The sequence below is a fragment of the Chiloscyllium plagiosum genome, unplaced genomic scaffold, assembly GCF_037043375.1.
Source record: "Chiloscyllium plagiosum isolate Xiang-an unplaced genomic scaffold, Cpla_swu_hap1 HiC_scaffold_40, whole genome shotgun sequence".
Taxonomy (NCBI): Eukaryota; Metazoa; Chordata; class Chondrichthyes; order Orectolobiformes; family Hemiscylliidae; genus Chiloscyllium; species Chiloscyllium plagiosum.
In genome coordinates this window covers 47,470,756-47,491,834 of record NW_028270178.1, presented here as the reverse complement: position 1 = coordinate 47,491,834, position 21,079 = coordinate 47,470,756, and positions in this window count along the sequence as shown.

Genomic DNA, 21,079 nt, shown 5'->3' with positions numbered 1-21,079 from the left:
AAATTCTGTTGGAAATGCCACCGAAATATTTTGAAATTGCTAGCATTCAATTGCACACGCAGCAGCTTGAACGTGAAAAGGAATTGAAACAGTTTGACTAATGAATAAATGTGGAGTCAAAAGAAAATGAGAGGAGGAAGAAATACAAAAAACGTGGGAAGAAAACCAGAAAGAGCAAAAGCTTCAGCTTCAAAAGTTCGTAATTAGGAAGGTCAGTCGACTCAGAGGGGTGGAGATGAAGGTAGAAGGCCGGCTGAATGAGGAGGATAGTGGCGATGAGCAACTCTGTGGGGACCAAAGGCTTGATGGAGATCTGCTTAAATATATGCTGCTACAACACAGTGTCAACTCTCCTGCTTAATTTAAAACCATCAACGTGCAGTAATCTGTAATGTAAAAATTAATAAGTGTAGTTGTTAAACTTTAACACAGAATAGGTAACTGACCACTGTTTACCACTTCTTTGTCTAACCTATCATTGTTAAGTTCTCTTCTGCAACACCAGTCTGATAAAACTCCCAATTAAAATTTCGAACACAACACTTCTTATCACGAAACCACGGAGCTGTAGATGATTATTTTCTATTCTTTCTGTGTCTTCTGTTCACCATGTTCGGAACTTGTACGTCACAGGTTACTGACAGAAAAAAAAAAGTGTTTTTAAGAGGGTTTTTTTTTCAAGCAGTCTGGAGCATGTGAGGCTTGGCGCTTCTCCTATCAACTATTCAATGTTCCTCTGGTCTTATAACCAGACCATCGGATTGCGTCAGTGGCTTTTAAGACTGTCAATATACTCCATCCAAACTTGATTGGGCATTGGCATTTTTTCTGGGTACAGTTTAAACTGATTGGCTAAATTCGAATTTGCTTTTATCTCCAGGCAACGAAATATTCGCATTGTTTAACCCAGTGCTACATACACTGTTGCCTTATGATAACATTTCGGAATGTGACCGGTAGTTCTGCTGTTTTTACCTCTCGTAAAGGTACACCACATCTTTTTAACCATACAGGCATGGTTTAAATATGACGAGAAGGACGTCGTAATTATTTTAAATTTCATTCGAGAAAGTGGCTAGACAAATGCAGTGGCCAGTGCCTATGCTGATTTTGGTAATCCAACAGAGTTGGTAGGTACAACGGGTGAGGTATTGGCTTCACTATCAGAGGAGGTACCTGGACCATTTGAGGAGGTGAAGACTGCCATCTGAAGTGCCTATAACATTGTGCCAGAGGTCGACAGACAACATTTCCGGAATCTAAGGAGCGACCCTAGTTAAACGTATATTGAGTTTGAACGGAACAAACAAAGTGAGCTTGATTGGTGGATGAGGGTATTAAAAATAGAGCAAAACTAAGACGCTCTGAAAGCGATTATTATTTTGAAGTGAAACTTCACTCCCTGGGGTCATGTGAACTCAGGAGGAAGAGCAGACGGGTAAAATGCAAAGATTAGTTGCTGAAATGGCTAATGATTTCGAGTTGATCCATAAATCGAACTTTGCCTTCTGTGGGGAATAGAGAAGAATGTGCAAGATCTTTTTCAGCATGTACCTGCGAGTTTAAGGTTTACTGGCATAGGCAGGGAGTAGCAGGGAAAGAAGTTACAGTATTGAAAGATATGAAGCATATAAATCTTTGATGCTGAGACATGAGGAGATATGTCATTCAGAAGGCCTTTTGGGGAGATGACAAGAGCTCCGTAACATAATGTGTGCTCGCTGTGTTCGGGAAAGTCATTAACACAAATATTGCACAATTGAGACGAACTTCTTGACCTTTCCATTGTTGTTGCACAGTTTCAGTTTTAAAATTGCCAATAACTTGTGTGAGACACATCTATACACTGATCATAACCTCTTAACGTTTTTGGAGAAATTTACGGTGACCAATTTCAATATGTTTAGATGTAGCTTATTTTTGCCACCATTCAATTTAAAACTTAAACAGGTGACAGAACAGGAAAGCTTAATTGCTGACACATTGTCGAGACGTGGACGTAGAAATACGGAGTCGTTCTATGGCTGGAATAAACTAATTGGAATAGAATGTAGTTTTGAATATTCGCATGCTGTAATATGTGTATATGCATGGCAGTCTACTAACATAGTTAGAACAAGAGGTTTAAAATGAAGACATATTTTTATATTGATGGTTCATTATATTCAAGGGGGGTTTTGATACTGTGACTTTGGAAAGAGTTTTTTAAATCCTGTTTTGTTTTTGAAGAGAGGTCTTGAAGGCAGTGGGGCCGAACTGTCACCGGAAAACGGAATAAGTAAATAACTTCGGAGGCTTATATGTTTTATTAAAACAGTGGTAACATGGGACGGCAGTGGCCAGCTCTCACAGACCAGATCTTCTACTTTAGATTATAGCTGCAACGTTCAGAAGCTGCTTGCGGTCCCAGAAGGATTGTGAGCTTCAACACATGATTGCTATCTCCCATTCTCTCTGAAGTCTCTCTTCCTGTTACTTCATCCTCGATTGGAGATCTGCCCAAATATTTCTTTATTTGGAAATACGTTTTGCCAAGTGGAGTGTTTATGGGGTGGTACTTTATTGGAGCTGTTAATTAGTAGAAATATTGCATCTATTGTTTGGATAAGTGTTCGAATGCATAAGCTATCCCAAATTATTCATCCCTATTCACGAGAGTGTCGAAACAGCATATTTTACTTAACGAGTGGTTTAACAGGTCTCAACAAATACTTAAATCCAACTAAAATATGGGAAAGTTAGGGTCTAGCCTATTTTCTTAAAATATTTTGAGGGTGTCTGCTCATAGTAATGTCCTTAGGCCCTGTATCTCAGGAGCTTCTGGCTGACTCCTGTTATTAAAAAGTTCGTGGAGGTGCTGGGGATGGTTCGCTTCGGATAGTGCTATGGGCTTCCTCAGATATTCAGGGAGACCTTGGGATTTAACAACCCAAATCTGGACGGAGCACGGGAACTGGAGTTTCAACATCTGGTTCTGCAACATGAACAACAAGTGGAGCAGAGGCTGCGGAGAGAGCAATCTCTGAAACCATGGAATGAGTGTGGATGAGGAAAAGGATCTGCGTATCCTACATAGGTATTCCAAGAACAGCTTCACAAGCGACACTTCATCCTGGAGCAGTGAGTGAGGGGACCGCGAATGAACTAGGCGCTCGTCACAGAGCGGTTTCACCTCCTTCAACACGACCTGCAGCTTCACACCAAGCTGCTACTGTGCTGCCAGTGGTTTTTATGGTCACTGTTTCATTCAGTTACTATGGTCCGGATATTTCCAGGCAGGAGTGGTTGACATAGCCATCATCTCCCAGTATGTTGACATCAGTGTCACCATTCTGTGACGGAGGATGTTCATAGAGAATGAGGTACATATAATGTCCTCTTTCTCAGCAGGGAGCTGCCGGATATATCATTGATTTCCCAGTATAGCGGGGTTCCCGATAGCATACATGGTTCTGCGGGGTCCTCATGTCAAAAGAAAGAACTGGAGGGACGGAAGGAACTCGGCTTCGATTAGTTTTGCAGTATGACCGTGCAGAGGACATCATGTTTGTAAATACCCACTGTCCTGGCAGAAGCCACAGTTTCTTCATTCAGAAACAGTTAACCATTTTCCACCGTCTTCAGGTGTCAACGTAAAAGAAAGGATGGCCTCTCGGGTAAAGGTCATCCCCTTAATACAGGATTCAAGTCACCCTCCCCCTCATCACTCTCCATTGCCAACCAACCACGTCAAAATATGCTGTGCGTACTGAGAGCAATATGACCCTTGGAAATATCAGTGAGCAGATCAGCAGGGAGATGGAACAACTCTTCCCTTCTGAATTGGTTAGAGTGAACTCTCCAATACACACTGTCTCAGTAAGTCAAGTAACCGATCTCCATTTCAATGCAATTGTGCCTTCCAGTCTTCCTGAAAAAGCGGACAGAGTGAACATCACGTTATGTTCAATCTGCTGAACTATTATCCATTGACTTTATTTGTTTATGACTATTTCCAAATTCTCCACCTCTTGACAATTTAATTTCCTGCTCAGCTTAATGTCATCGCCTTAAATGTTTCCAGTCGTTTTGTTTCCACTCCACCGTTTCGCTCAGTTTGTAAATAGCTGAGGACCCAAAACTAGTAACTATTTGGCTCCACCTGTTACATTCTGTCAAACTGCTTAAGACTGATTCATCCCGGGTGCTTGCTTCCTATTAAATAAACAGTCCTCCCCCATTCCTGTGTAACAAATTCGAAGGGCTGAATAAGAACGAGGAGCATCAGCCGGCAATTCAGCCCCTCGAGCCGAAGCCGCCATGTAATACAATCATGGCTGTTGTCATCTCAACCTGGCTTCCACTTTCCTGCTCGGTCTCCATCACCGTCATTTACTCAAGTCCTCAGCATTCCCCACTCTGTGACCGTCCGTTACACAGCTTCACAATCCTTTGAGAGAAGTGTGTTATCCTCACCCCTGTTTTAAGTCTTTTCTGCCTTATTCGAAAACGCCACATGAGGAAATATATTCTCCACATCTTCATTGACAGTCACTTTTAGCATGTTACATATCTCAATGAGATCTCTCATTCTTCGAGACTCTAGGGAATATTGGCCTTAACTGCTAAATCAGTCTTCATAAGATAAGCTTCTCATCTCCGGAATTTGTCTCGTGAACTTTTTTCGGAACAGTCTCCAATGAACTACATTCCTCCGGCAGTCAGGGCTACGAAAATCTACATAGCACTCTAGTCACAGTCTCACTGCTGCCTTGCAGAGTTGCAACAATTCTTCCCTGGTTTGATTCTCGCTCCTTTTTACCAATCAATGTTGATGTGCCACGTGACTTTCTCATGACCTGCTGCACCCTCATGCCAGTTTTCTGTGTTATGCACAAGGCTACCAGATCCATCTGCACGTAAACACCAATACGTTTCTCTCCATTTACTTGACAAGTTGCCTTTCTCTTCTTCTGATCCAAATAGATGGCCCCACATTTATTCACGCTGAATTTTATCTGCCAAATTTTGGCCCATCCCATTACTTTAAACTATTCACGTCCATTTGTGAGTTTTTGACATCTCCATTGCATCTGGCTACTTTTCCACCTGTTTCAGTTCCATATAAAAAGTGGATTAATGTTTTCTATCCAGTCATTGAATTAATATAATAGATGGCAAGTAGTCAGGGCATTTGGTTTAGAATTTTGCACTCCAAACGTTGCCAGCCATAGCGCAAGCCATTTGTTCTATCTGCCTGCATTTTGCAGCTTCGTCAATCCTCTATCTAAGCTCATGAATTCCTCCGAAATCCATATGCTCTTATTTTACAACTTAACATTTTGTGCAGCACTGTATGCAATGCTTTCAAGAAGTGTGGGTACTTTATATCATCAGGATCCCCATTATCTAATTTGCTTGTCACATCTTTAAATAATTCAAATTAATAGAATCTTCGTAATCTATGCTAACTGTGATGGATTGTAGTTTCAGTTTGCAAATTAATGAAATAATAACGGATTCTAACAACTTGCCTTTAATGCCGAAATGTTTCTCACTTCTTTTTATTCACTAAGATCCTTGCCGGTCTATAAACTCCATGTTCCCTTTTCTGTATTCCTGTGTAACAGAAAGGCTTTAAATGATCTGCTCCGATTGCTGTGTAAGAGGCAGGAGTGTCTGAATGGACTCATTTTGTTTCTTATTTACACAGGAAATGTGCTGAACATTCACTGTGTTACTATATTACAGCCTCAGTGGCCAGCATGTCCTGAGTACTAGACACAAGCTCTGCTTTTCCTCGTCCTGATGATGTGTCAGAGATTTGAGGGCTTTTGGAATCTTCCTGTTGCTATATAACGGTTTGAGGGGATGAAGCGTCTCCTCAAATTCCTCCATACCTGGCTGGGGACACTGAACAGTCATCTCCTGCATCCCTGAAATGGGATCTAGGGAGTGATTGATATTCCACTGTTGCCATATAACAGATACATGGCTAAATTACTTCCTACCTTTCCATAAGAATGCCTCAAATATTTTTGTCTACTTCTCCAATTCCTCTACAACAGGCACAATGGGCTTCATGAACTTCTCTTCTTCGAATATACAATTCTCTTCCAGTTCCTGTGTGCACAATTGAGGAGGCTGAATGGATTTGTCCTCGTCCTGTTGTGGTGTAACAGTGTCGAAGGCCTGAATATCCTTCGGCTGTTCCTGCTTAACAGGCTGGAGATGTGGAATGGATTCCTCCGTTTGCTGTGAAATTTGAAGATCAGTTTTAATTCGTGTAAACTCCAATGGATATTGGATCGAACTGATCATCCTTTCTTGATAAGTTAACGCGTGCATTGAAGGGATCTGTTGAGGGTACCATCTCAGATTTGCTTCCATTTTAACAATATACTTTCTTCAGTCAGGAGTCTAAACGTGTATGCACTACTCCAAAAGTGAGCTCACAAAGATCCTGCAGAGCTCTAAGCAAGAACTAACTGAAAACCTGGCTGTAAAGGAAGGTTGGGGAATACTGATCTTAATATATTGACTTTTCTATGACATCCGAACACAAAGCATACTTTATTTGCAATTACAGCATGGCCCTGAGTTACGCAAGTCATTAAGGTGTAAGGGGCAACTTGGCTTCAGTGAATTGAAACAAAAACATGAAAACCATTTATAAAAGACAGGTAATGGCTGTTATTTAAATAAACACTATAACATGGATAATGTACATACACGCACACACACACACACACATATTTTTTTTTACACACACACACATACAGAGAGAGATATATTTATACATATGTAGTGCAAAGAGCAAATGAAGAGGGGACCGATGGTAAATGATGAAGTCAAACATTGCAATAGATCAAAGGAAGCGGCTCAGAAAAATGCTAGATATTATGACAAGTCACGGATTCAGAGAAAGTTAAGACCCAGTAAAGTTGGACCAATGAACTGATAAGGAAAACAAAAAGAACAAGAATGCAAACTAACAGGAAACATAACGATTACAAAACGCTTCTATCCATACTTGAAACGAAAGTGATTTCAAGGTCACATGTGGAATGGTGCATATCACTTCAGGATAATTTCTTGCAGAGAACCGGGAAATTATGGAGAAACATAAGAATTAATTGTATGTCTGTCTTCATAGAGACTAGATTATTTGATGTGGAAATTCAGTCTGTGTTCTCCAGTGATTCAAAGCAGGAGATTTGCTTGCAGTGACACTTACTAAATTCACACAGAAGGCATGGAGATGTGCTCGCGTGCAAGATTAGTGAGAATCCCAAGATAATCTGCACATACATCAAGTGAAACAGAATAGCCAGCGAATAATGAGCGCCTTTTCGAAACCCAAGGGGGCCATTCTGCGTATGAAGCTGGTGAACATTGATAGATTGTTACATGAGAGCTTCAAACTTTGGAGAAGGAGGATTCAGGTGCAGAATTGGAAAAGATTGACTTGAAGATGATACATTCTTGAACAGATTGATGTGAGATGTGAATAGCAATTGGATGCTTTGGCTGGTTAAAACAAATTGACAAATCCCCAGGTCTGGATGAGTTGAATTGCAGGGTGCTGTTCGAGACAAGGGAGGAAAGGCCCTGACCCAAATTGCTCGGTAGAATCTGTCCAGAGAGGAGGTGTCAAAGGACTTGAGAACAGCTAATGTGGTCCAAATTTACAGAAAGGGTGTTGGAGATAAGCCAGGGAACTATAGACACGTGAGTATCAGATCAGAGTTCTGGAAACAAATAAGAAGCGAGAACCTTCATCTCCATTGAGAGAGACAAGATTTGATCAGAGATGGCCAGCATGACGTTTTCAGATGGAATTCATGACTAACGAATTTGTTGTTTTTTCATGGTGTCTATTATAAGGTTTTCAGCAAGGTTTTTGACAAAGCCCCACATGGGAAATTGATGAAGATAGTAAAATCTCATGGCATCAAGGGTATCTTGGCAAGTTACATACAACATTGTCTTAATGGCAGGAGATGGAGCGTAGTAGTAGAATGCAGTTTGTGCGACTGGAGGCTAGTGTCACCTGGTGTACCACAGGGATCCTGCCATGCCCCTTATTATTTGTAGTATTCATGCATGATGTTGATATGAATGTGGAGGGGGCTAGAGTGTGAGCGCATAAGGAAGCTTGTGTGTGACAAAAACGATTGGCCAGGTGGTTGGCAGTAAGGAGGAAGCTGTTGTATTAGAGAAAGATACATATGTAATGGTCTGATGGACAGATTAATGGCAGAGGCAATGTAACCCTGATAAATATGAGGTGAAGGAAAAAAAAACCGACAGTGGATTATTCAATGAATGGCAGCACACTACGAAGGTCAGAGGGTGCTTTTACCCGGATATCTGAATGCGACGCCACTGAGTTAAGAGTTCAAAGGGGACCGTAGACATAGCCTTTATTCGTCGAGACAGAGATTACAAGAGTTATGCAGAAGTTTAATTGACCAAGATGAAATATTCTTAGCATTTCTGGGCGCCATATTAAATGAAGAATGTCATTGCAATGGAGGGGACGCAGCGGAGATTTACCAGGTTGGTCTCTGGAATGGAGCATATCATCGATGAAGAGAGGCTGGATAAAGTCGGGTTCTTTAATTTGGAGCAGAGAAGGCTGGAGGTGGTTTAATTTAGAAGGATACGATTACGAGAGACGTGGACAGGGTGGTTAGACAGCAGATGTTTATTTTAGTCAAAGGGCCAAGAACAAAGTATCACCTATTTTAGGCGAGGGGTTTGAGGTTTGGGGAATATTCGAGGATTGCTTTTCAGCCAAAGTGTGTTGCGGTCTGGAATGTTCTTCCTGAAAGGTTAGTTGTCAAACAAACCTCATAACTGTTAAGAGGTACTTGGACAAGAATTTGAGGTATCATAACACTCACGGCTATGGTCCTGATGCAGGAATGTGCGACTCATGTAGAACGTGCTGTATTTCTGAAAATGCAGAATTTTTGCTTCTGTGATATTATGTCTGTAGGAGGTCAATCATTCAGCAGGTTAAGTCAGGACTTGTTGGATTTCTGAAAAAAAAAACATGTTAATAATGTTTCTGAGTGAACTGTCATAACTTCTATCATATGTCAATGGGAAAGATAAGAGGAATTAACTGCAGCTTTCTTACAGTCTGAAAAGAGACAATGGAGAATTTTGAGCAGGGACATGGCAGAACTATGGACCAAGCATTTCAGTTCTGTCCTCACAGAAAATAAAACATAAAACAAAAGATCTTCCCAGCAAGACTAGGAAACCCACGCCTGGTTAGAAAAATGGAAGAGAATAAAACGAGTAAATGCAAGGTTTTGGAAAAATTATTGCAACTGAAAGCAAAGGCAGAGGCAAGGTCAACATAATTTTATGAATTAGTTATTATGGTTGAGCAACTGTCTGGTAGATGCATTATGGAGAAGCAATGTATCCAATTTATTTGTTTTCTCGCCAAGAATTTTGATAAAGTCCAAACCCTAGTGTGCAAAATCAGATGTTATGGAATTGTGGCTGAGAAAGGGACATGGTTGTCGAATGGGAAAGTTGGCAGCAGAGGTGAGTGGAAGTCTTTGATGTTTACTTTATTTTGAGACGTATTTTACAGGATACATATGACACAATACACTAAAGATTAGTCGCTTGTCGCCACAAAATGGCACCATTTTAAAAATATTGATGAAAATGCAACAAACAGAAGAAACAGCTTGAAGAGAGCCCGTGAGTCCTGAGACACCACCTTACTATGGAAGACGCCTGCGCTTCATAATGCCCCAACAGCTACATTGTCGTCTGAAGCAGACCCGATCAACATCAAGGGCCATGCCCTGAGACCATTCGAAGTCCACGCGTTGTTCTCTCGCCACTGCCTATGCTGTCCAAGCTACCAGTTCTGTTAGTAAAAAAAAAAACAGAAGAGTGGTGACAGGAGAATCAGAAGAAGCAAAGTGTTCAGAGCGGACAAGCTCCAGCACAGGAGCCTTTTAACTGAAGGCACTGGAATAAAAGAATCAGTTTTTGGTGATAAATGTTCGTGGGGTATCAGAGGAATTGGGGCTCGGGCTCCACCTATTCCAAATACAAGGCAAATGTTGGTTGAGTGAATAAAACGCAGCTTTTCCAAGTCTGCTGAAGAGTTAGATGATGTTGAGTTTTGAGTGGTTGAGGAGGATGTAAAGGAGCTCCAAGTGATTGAGACAAGTGGAGTAAATGGGCATATACGTGGCAGATAAAGCGCAATGTGGATAGATGTGGCGATATGAACCTCGGTGCCTATCATTTGAACACGGATGGTTTGCAAAATGCTGATCTTTAAAGGAATTTACGTTTCTTTATTTCTTTGCTTAGGCACAGACCACCTAGATCCATGCAGGGAAGTGAGTTCTGAAGCCAGAAGTCAATATTGCGAATGGCATTGTCACCTTGACCAGTGTACGTAGATCCAAGAAATGTCGAGCTGGAACATGGAAAAGGGTTAGGATCTGCTTGTACCCCTGTCACTGAAAGCAATATTGCAGAAACAGAAATCAGTTAGGAAGCTAAATGATGTGTTGACCTTCATATCAGGGGGACATGAGTGCAGGCCTAAGTGTGTGTTACTGCACCTCATCTCGAACAGAGTGCAGTATTGTGTGTCCTTAACTAACAAGGGGGAAAAATGACATTGAGGGAGTTCAGCAAAGGATGACCAGATTGATCATTGAGATCACAGGCTTGTTTTGTGAGCAGAGTGTGGGTCGACTGTGCCAGGATAATGAGTGGGGTTCTCAGTGAAATATATAAAACTCTGACAGGACGACACAGATTGGACGCAGGTATGATAAATCCTCTAGCTGGGACGTCTAACACAGGGTACCACAGTTAACACTCCCCACCTCTTCCTCCGCTACATTGATGACACACCGGCACCACTCCCCACCTCTTCCTCCGTAACATTGATGACTGCATTGGCGCCACCTCGTGCTCCCGCGAGGAGGTTGAGCAATTCATCAACTTCACCAACACATTCCACCCTGACCTTAAATTTACCTGGAACATCTCTGACACCTCCCTCCCCTTCCTGGACCTCTCCATCTCCATCAGTGACGACCGACTTGACACTGACATCTTCTACAAACCCACCGACTCCCACAGCTACCTGGATTACACCTCTTCCCACCCTACCTCTTGCAAAAATGCCATCCCGTATTCCCAATTCCTCCGCTTCCGCCGTATCTGCTCCCAGGAGGAGCGGTTCCACCATAGAACACACCAGATGGCCTACTTTTTTAGAGACCGCAATTTCCCTTCCCACGTGGTTCACGATGCCCTCCAACGCATCTCATCCACATCCCGCACCTCCGCCCTCAGACCCAACCCCTCCAACCGCAACAAGGACAGAACGCCCCTGGTGCTCACCTTCCACCCTACCAACCTTCGCATAAACCAAATCATCTGCCGACATTTCCGCCACCTCCAAACAGACCCCACCACCAGGGATATATTTCCCTCCCCACCCCTCTCCGCCTTCCGCAAAGACCGTTCCCTCCGTGACTACCTGGTCAGGTCCACGCCCCCCTACGACCCACCCTCCCATCCTGGCACTTTCCCCTGCCACCGCAGGAACTGTAAAACCTGCGCTCACACCTCCTCCCTCACCTCTATCCAAGGCCCCAAAGGAGCCTTCCACATCCAGCAAAGTTTTACCTGCACATCCACTAATATCATCTATTGTATCTGTTGCTCCCGATGCGATCTCCTCTACATTGGGGAGACTGGACGCCTCCTAGCAGAGCGCTTTAGGGAACATCTCCGAGACACCCGCACCAAAAACCACATCGCCCAGTGGCTAAACATTTCAATTCCCCCTCCCACTCTGCCGAGGATATGGAGGTGCTGGGCCTCCTCCACCGCCGCTCCCTCACCACCAGACGCCTGGAGGAAGAACGCCTCATCTTCCGCCTCGGAACACTTCAACCCCAGGGCATCAATGTGGATTTCAACAGTTTCCTCATTTCCCCTTCCCCCACCTCATCCTAGCTTCTGACCTCCAGAAACTCGATCCCCTGACCTGTCCGGACTTGTCCGACCTGCCCAGCTCCTTTTCCACCTATCCAATCCACCCTCTCCTCCCTGACCTATCACCTTCATCTCCTTCCCCACTGACCTATTGTACTCTATGCCACTCTCTCCCCACCCCCACCCTCCTCTAGCTTATCTCTCCACGCTTCAGGCTCTCTGCCTTTATTCCTGATGAAGGGCGTTTGCCCGAAACGTCGATTTTGCCTGTCCTCGTATGCTGCCTGAATTGCTGTGCTCTTCCAGCACCACTGATCCAGTACCACAGTATTAGATACAGGCAGGCTGTTCTGCATTGAGATGAGAATAAATGTCTGCACTCAGAGACAGGTGAACCTGGGGAAATCTCTGCAATGTAAACTGTGGAAGTGAAGCACGGAATAAATTTAAGGATTTATAGATACGAAAGGTATAGGAAGACAGCAAGAGAATTCTGTGAGGATAGAGGATCAACCAAATTGCAAATGGTTCTCCGATAATGCGTTAGCTGCGTCTCTGTGAACACTATGTAGATAACTGTGCACATAGGTACTGGGGCCGATGGAAAAAAAAAACAATCTACATGGTGAACAGTCAAAAATATGAGTAAAATCCAAAAATTAAAGTAAGTCGAACACACAATAGCACATTCTAAGGAAATATTTAAACATTATATTGTAATGTAACGCTACAGTAAATATAACCCTTTAACAGTACAATCACTGCCTCCAGCACTGTAGCTTTCACGAAACTCTGCACTAGAAAGTGTGTGGGACGATTGCCCACGTGAAGTCAAAGCAGAATTCCAGTTATTCCAAAGGTTCGCCACCTGGTTTGAAATAATGTACCTTCTAAATGTAAACTACATTTTGGAGATTCAGGCTCAGTCTCAAGGCTGGCAGAGCTGATGGCATTCATGTTTTAGCTGAATACACTGTGTGTACATCTTGCAGACGGATGATCCTGAGCTTGGGTTTTGCGGTGGAGCTGGTGCCCGGCATGGATTTGTGTAACAGTGAATGGGAGCTCGCTTTATAAAAGAAACGTTCGCAATTCACTCATTGCGTTACAAAAAAAATGTATTTCGTAAACGACCTTTTTATGAGAACAGCCTGCATATTGAATGGGGTAGCAAAATCGATGGATCGAACGGAGCATTGCAATTCCTATTTTCTATTTCCCGACGATTAATCAAGTTGTACAAAGTGTAAACAATGTGTGAGAGGAGCGTTGAGGAGATGTTCGGTGATGAGCTGGATTAGGGCGGCTCAATGTGTTGAAAGGCCTACTCCTTTCCCGATGTTTGATGCAGTGTGGGAGAGCTCTGTAAATCGTGTCACAAGCTCTCAGATGTTCTGAAGGATGTCTCCGCAGAAGAACGCTGTTTCCAATTTCCTTTTCTGATACCGATGAGAGTACCGAGAATTCTGCCCGATTTATTCTTTTAAACCTTGAGGCAGTTTGATACAAATGAGTCACATGTTTAGACGTTACAGAGACCATTGAAGGATCTAGTCTCCAGACCACATCAGGCCCAAACTCCAACCGATGTTAGATCCAAACTCCCGACTGTGCTGTGCCCAGTTTCAAGACTGCACTGTGCAAGTCTACATGCCACAATTGTCCCAGTCACCAGACTGCACCTGCCCTGCTTCAATACCACACGGAGACCAGTCTCCAGACCACACTCGGCCCAGTGTCTGGACTGTGCTGAGCCAAGTCTCCAGACCTCACTGCGGTCAATCTCCCGACCCCACTGCGCCCCAGCTGTAGACAGCACCAGGCCTAGTCTCAACATTTCATCCAGCTGAGGCTCCAATCCGCACCAGGTCCAGTCTCAAGACTTCGCTCGCCCTAGGATTCAGACCATGTCAGGCCCAGTCTCCACACGGCATCAGGCCTCATCTCCAGATCACACTGGGCCCAGTTTCCAGACCATACCGGGCCCAGTCTCCAGCAGCCATTGGCCCAGTCTCCAGAAGGCATCTGCCCCGATCACCAGACGGCGCCGAGCTCAGTCTGCAGACTGTGCTGGGGGCAGTTTCCAGGCAACACCAGGCCCATTCACCAAATCGTGCTGAGCCGTCTCTGCAGACTACAACGGGTCTTGACAACAGGCCACACTGCGCCAAGTCTCCTGACTGCACGGGACCCAGTCTCCACACGGCACGGGGACCAATCTAAAGACCGCATTGGTCTAAGTTTCCAGACTTAATTGGTCCCAGTTGTCTGACCGCACTGGGCCTGTCTCCAGAAATCACCGGGCCCAGTTTCCAGACTGCACCAGTGCAGTTGCAATTTTCAGACCACACTGTGTCCAGTCTCCAGGCAGAACCAGGCCGAGTCTCTTGACCTCACCGGACCTAGTCTCCAGACTGCAACAAGTCTGCACAACTCCCCGTGATGGACAGCTGTCGAGTCCGGGTTTATAGATCAGGATTCTGCTATGTTCTGCATAGCTTTCCATTTTGGGTAGATATCTTGTCCTTGTTAACAGAGCAAGGCACTGGTGTAGTCTGCGTATACCCCCCTTGCTGGACAGACTATTTCCTCCGGACATATAATTCAATGCACTGGTGTGGTTTGTTCTGCTCCCCATGTTGTACAGATGTCTACTGGTCTGGTGAGCCCGACAGAATGTTCCATCCTGGACAGAGTGTTGGGTTCTATTGAGCCGAGTCTGCACAATTCTCCGTGCTGAGCATATAAGTGACTTGGCTGGATCTGTGAGTTGAATTGTGTATCCGACGTAACTCCTGATATAACTATCACTCCTCCACCTCGACCCATTCCACTGTCAAACTCTATATTTCAGCAGCATGTTGTCCATTCAGCAATTATCCAATTAAAAAGTGAATATGTATTCGTTTGGTTATGGACCAGGCTGACTTCCACAAAATACATGTAGAAAGCAACCTCGACCCGAACGTTTTCTTATTTTAAACGTAAATGTGAGATGCTCTGTTTCAAATACAATTCGCTTCATCAATGTATTTGAAATTAAGCAAAAAGGAGCTATCATTATGGATCAAATAAGGCAAAGGTAAGAAAACCTGGAATAACCTAATTCTATTAGAAACCTTAACAGTATAAAATGCTATTTAACTACTGAACACTTACTGCTCTAATATGGCAACATACCACAAAGACACTTTTGTCACAAATCAAATTCAGAAAATAGATTATCTCACATGCATTTCTCCAATCCAGGAGGAAGGAACATCAAAAGACAATTTTGAGAGAAATCACAAAGAGAGAATAAAGCAGCTGGGAGACATTTACTGGCTTCCAACCCTGCTGATACCGCAGCAATAAGAGGCCAAATGTTATACAATAAATACTGATTCTGTGAAAGCTTGACAAAAGCTCTACCGAAACAGACCACCACTCCACATTACCCGGACGGGGCCACAATGCCCACAACGAATGGACCACGCCCACAACGCCTACGCCACAGTAGCAGGCTCTCAAGAAAGGCCGAAGTCAAAACCAGCCTGTAAATGGTAGTAAGATAAATTTTGAAGGTCCGTATCAATTAAAAAAAAGATGAAGCAGGTTTGGTGAGCTGATGCAGGCGGCCTAGCGAGCCCAGCACTTCCTACTTTGCCAAAACACAGTCGAATTATGCGCCTCGTGAAGATGAAGTATTATCTCTCCTCGTCACCTCTAAGTTTGCGATTGGAGTTGCGTCATTAGCCCAATACTCAGGTATGTCAACATCCGACCAAGACTAAGTAGTATTTTGAGTTATAAAGGTTGTCGTGAAAGGAGTTAATAAGAACTGTTCGTTCAGTTATTGTGATTGATGACAGTCTCCATGAATCCTAACTGTCGCACTTGAGATTTTCCTCTTTTATTAACAAGGAACGTTCTTCAAACTGTTAAACAATCGGATCAGAGGCAGCATCATTCTCAACATGATTGAGGACAGCAGCGACAGAGAGAGGGACTGGAAGATAGTCTGAGAACATGAAACTGGAATGTTCCAAAAATGGATCAGAACCCGAGAACATTAGAATGGAATGAACCAACAATGGATCAGAATCTGAGAACAATAGAACTGACATTTCACAACAATGGACAACGTTTCTCCTTGGGTGTTTATTATCTTTCTGTGGAATGGACATAAATAGCAGTGCGGATAGAAGCTGTACTGATGATTATTCAGACGGTTAGTATCCCATCCTCGTTATTGTTGGTGTTACTGCAAAAAATATCCCTGTCAATTCTATAATCGATGGAAAACGTTATTGTTATTTTGAAAATCTATATTTCGCAAATACATAAACTGTCGTCTTCAGCTTCAGTGACAACCACCATTTCCTTTAAATGTATTTCAAATTCCTTAGTCACAAAACAAGTAAGGAGGAATAAAACTGTTTAGACCCTTGAGTCTCCCTTTTGCCCTGAAATGTTTTGTGTCTCTGAATTCTCTTTATCATCATACGTGCCCACACCCAACTCTATAATATCCCCAGTCTCCTGCTTTGTCTCATTTCGTTGCTGAATTAGTCACCATCTACCGCGTCATTAACTTCAGATTTTATGGCTCCTTTTCTCTTCTGGCCACACTTCCAATGACACTTTTTTTTTCACTGAAGTTTGCTCTAGTTAGTTCACAATCGGGACTCTGTATCAAAGTAATAATGTTACAGGACGTGTAATTCAGAGGCATAAATTATGACTCTAAAGTATTGTTTCAAATTCTATCACAGTCGATAATAGAACATCAGTTCGATTGACAAAGATTGGAATGAAAAGAATTTTTAATAATGACGAAATTAACCAGTAAGATTTCTTTTATCACTCACTGATAGCCTTTGATAAATAACAACGTGATTGCCGAGTTTTGCACTTAGTCTGACTTCAGACCCGCAACAATAGGTTTAGCTCGTCATTGTCTTGACGTATGGTCTCACAGTCAAGTTCAATTAGGGCGGAGAAAAAATGCCCACTGCTTCGCAGAGAATCCGAGAATAAGTCCCATCTGGCACATGGGTCTTATACATTTTCAGATTTTCCAAATTTGCTGAAACATCCTCTTTGTCTACCTGAATCCCATGTCGTCTTGTAGTCAGTATCTTCCTATTCTCACTGATATTGCCATTTTCCAATATGAACACTGACAAAAGGTAATCACTGAGCGCTTCCCTGATGTCCTTAGATTCCACATTCAACTCTCCAAATCTAAATTGATTTGCCTGAACCTTCATCATTCTTTTCTATCAGATATACCGATAGAAGGCCTTGGGATTTTCCTTTATCCTATCTGCCAAAAACATTTCATGCCCCTCCTGGCTCGTCTTAGCCATGTGTGTAGTTACTTTCTGGCTAACGCATAACTCGCATACCCCTTAACTGAGCCTGCATTCCTCATCCTCACATAAGCCTTATTCTTCATCTTGACAAGAGGTTCAGCATCTTTAGTGAACCATTTCACCCTCTCTCGACAACAACCTCCCTGCCTGATAGGTTAATACTTATCAAGGGTCCATTGTACTGTTCCTTAAATAATTTATTCATTTCAAATCTGCCCGTCCCCTGCATTACCATCACCCTTCCGATGTATACTAAACCTTGCCTTATCACACTATAATTCATTTACCCCAATTATACCTCGTTCCCTGTGCTTTATATCTATCCCTACCCATTACTGAAATATAATAACCGAATTATGGTCACTATCGCCAAGTCCTTATCTACCGCCAAATCTCACAGCTGGCCTGTATCAAATCCAATATAGCATCTCTCTTTGTTGGCCAGTCTATGTACTATACGCCTTGAGCAAAAATTGACCAACGCAAACTACTTGAATAATAGTATTTCCAGTCAATGTTAGAGATGTTAAGTCCTGTAACAACTATCCTGTTATTCTCGCTCCTGTTGAGTAATGATCTTTGCTATGCTTTCCACTACATCCCTGGAACAATTCGGAGGTGTGCATAAAAATCGCAACAGGGTGACCTGTCCTTTCCTGTTTCTAACCACAGTTCAAATTGCCTCAAACGTCAGTCCTCAAACGTTTGATCAGTCCTCAAACGTTCTCCAGCTGTTGTAACAATACCCGTGATTATGAATGCCATACATCCTCCTCTTTTACCATCATTTCTGTTCTTGCTGAAACATGTAAATTCCAGAATCTGCAACAACCATTCCTGTCGCTCGTCTAGCCATGTCTCTGAAATTTCCACAACATCGAAATCCCAGGTCGTTACCCATGCTGCAAGTTCACACACATTCTTCCGGATGTTACTAGCTTTGAAGTACACGCATTTCAAATCAAAACCCAGATTGCCGATGCCCTTCCATGATCTTGCAAACCTATCCATGACCTGACTACTCTGTATCTCGGTACACGAGAAATACAATTTAGTTTCTCATTCCCCTACCGCATTTGTTTAACGCCCCTCCCCCCCCCCCCCCCCCCCCCCCCACCAAAGAGTATTAGCAAATTTTCCACCTAGGATTTTGGTAACCCTCTGGTTCAGGTGAAGACCATTCAGTTTGTAGAGGTCCGACCTTCCGTAAAGAAAGCTCCTCTTATCCCAGAACAAAAACCTCTTCCTCCTGCATCCTCCCTGTAACCACGTGTTCATCTCCACTCTCCCAGTTCCTCGCTTTGCTAGCTCGTGGCGTGAGCAACAATTCAAAGATAACAACTCTGTTATAACTCTAAGTGGCCACTCAAGCTCTCGGAATTTCTGCTTTCTGTCCCCATCTTTCTTCCTACCTATATCGCCGGTGCCGATGTGGAACACGACTTGGGGCTCCTTCGCCTCCGCTTCAAGGATCACAAAAACACGATGAGCGACCTCATGAACACTGGCACCTGGGAGGCAACACACCAATTATTATTGTCTCTGGGACCCGACATTAGAGGTGAGTTTTTAAATTTTTTCTTCACCTTCCCGATCGCATCCTGCTCGACGCTTCCACACTTTCTGCATATGGAACAACAATGGCAAGCCACGATGGGAGAGGTGAGTTTTTAATTCTTCTGCACACATTCCCGAGAGACTTCGGCTTGATGCTCCCACACGTCCTGCTGTTGGAGCAACAATTTGTTGGTATTTAAACTAATTTCCTTACGTCCCAGTTTAATTGCCGATCTTTGATGTAAATAACTCTCAAGTATGTTTCCCTGGACTTTTGTGTTGCTCATTCAACAGCATCAGTTTCTCCCATTACGAGGCTTAATAGAAAAACATTTTTTAAGGTATAGTTTGGGTCTTTCCACTTTTGGTGTCCTACCCTGTGCTTCATGTGGGAGTGTGGTGTTTCAGCAGCGTAGAGATGCGTCTTTGCAACTTGTTCTGTGCCTATCCATTGAACGTCTGTCATAGTCACTGCCTGCTGAGCATATGCTCCGTAACATGAGCAATGCCCTCAACTATTATTGAATCATACCTGGGATTCACATGGAGTTGAGTGACGTTTGCCATAATTGTGGTTTTAGAAAGCTAGTAGTAATACTTAGGATGGTTTCCCGGGGGTTGCATGTTAAACTGTTCTGGACGATCAAGAACACCAAACGTTTTGGTGACCCACCCTAGATAAGTCATATTAACTTTAGTTACTGCATCTGGATCTACAACATGATCAACACTTGCAGCATAGGCTGCCGAGAGCAGAATCACTGTAAAATGTAAGAAAAGGTTCATAATCAGATGAGCAATGGTCGAGATTAGTTTTGCGGCAATGTGAAATGACTGACTCCTGCACCTTATTCATGTATTACTGCTCATTACAAGCTATACCACCTTCTCTCCCACTGTCCCCTACTTTTACGGAGTGAGCCCCTTCTCCTGATCCTGGTTAACAGGATCCTGTAGGCTCACTCACCTGCAGATTTCCCTCTCCCCAGTCTCGAGCAGTTCAATGTTTGCATTGTGTTGCGTTATCCCAGTCTATTTTGTCTTCTATTCCTGTGTCCCAGTCTCGAGCAGTTCAGCGACTGTGTCCTGTTCCTGTGTCCTTTTTCGAATGACTGACTGATCCCAGATTTTCCTGTGTCCCAGTCTCAAGCAGTTGTATGCCTGCCTCCTGCCCCTGTCCACTCGTCTTGAGCAGTTGAATGACTGCCTCCTGTATCTGTGTACCAGGTTTTCCGAAAAAAGCTCTTCCTGCATAATTGCTGTGTGCTCTCCTTCTGCTCCTGTTGATTGGAATTGAGGAACTGAATGCCCTGTTCACATTCCTGACAGCTTCGATTGACTGAAATACATTATCCTGTTTATGTAAAACGTCCTTAAAATCTGAACAATGTATGTGTGTCTTTCTTACTGGAGGTAAGTGAGCAAACAGTCTGACGCGCTGTAATTTGTATGGCGGGTTTGGGAAGCCGAAAGTGTAACAGACTTCAGAGTCTTAATGATGTACAGCACGGAAATACACCATCGGTCTAACTGGACAATGCAGACCAGATAACCGAACCTAACCTTTTGCCATTTGCCAGCATTTGGCATGTAGCCCTCCAACCCGTGCTATTCATACACTTATCCAGGTATCTTATCAACACAGCAATTTTCACGACTTCTTCTGGCAAATCATTGCATATGTACAAAAAACAGTCCATTTTAAATCTTTGCCCTCTCACCCTTAACCTATGCCCTCTAGCTCTGGGCTACATCACACAAGGGACAAGACCGTTTCTATTTATTCTCTCCATGACACTCAAGATTGTATACCCCTTTATTAGGACAACCCTCAGCCTCCGACGCTCCAGGGAAACAGTCCAGCATATTTAGACTCTCCCTTTCGCTCAAATCCGTCAACCCTGGCAACATACTTGTAAATCTTTTCTGCACCCTTCCGTTATGATATGATGGAGACCAGAACTACACGCAATATTCCAAAAAGTGCCCTAACCAATGTTCTATACTGTCGTGACATGACTGCAAATTCCTTCACTCAAATCTATGATCAATAAGGAAAGCATACCAAGTTGACCATTGTACGAGGACATGCCGCAACCCAAAGGACTAGCCACACTACCATACATCAAGAACATCTCTAAAATGACAGCCAGACTACTGCGACAACTAGGACTTATAAC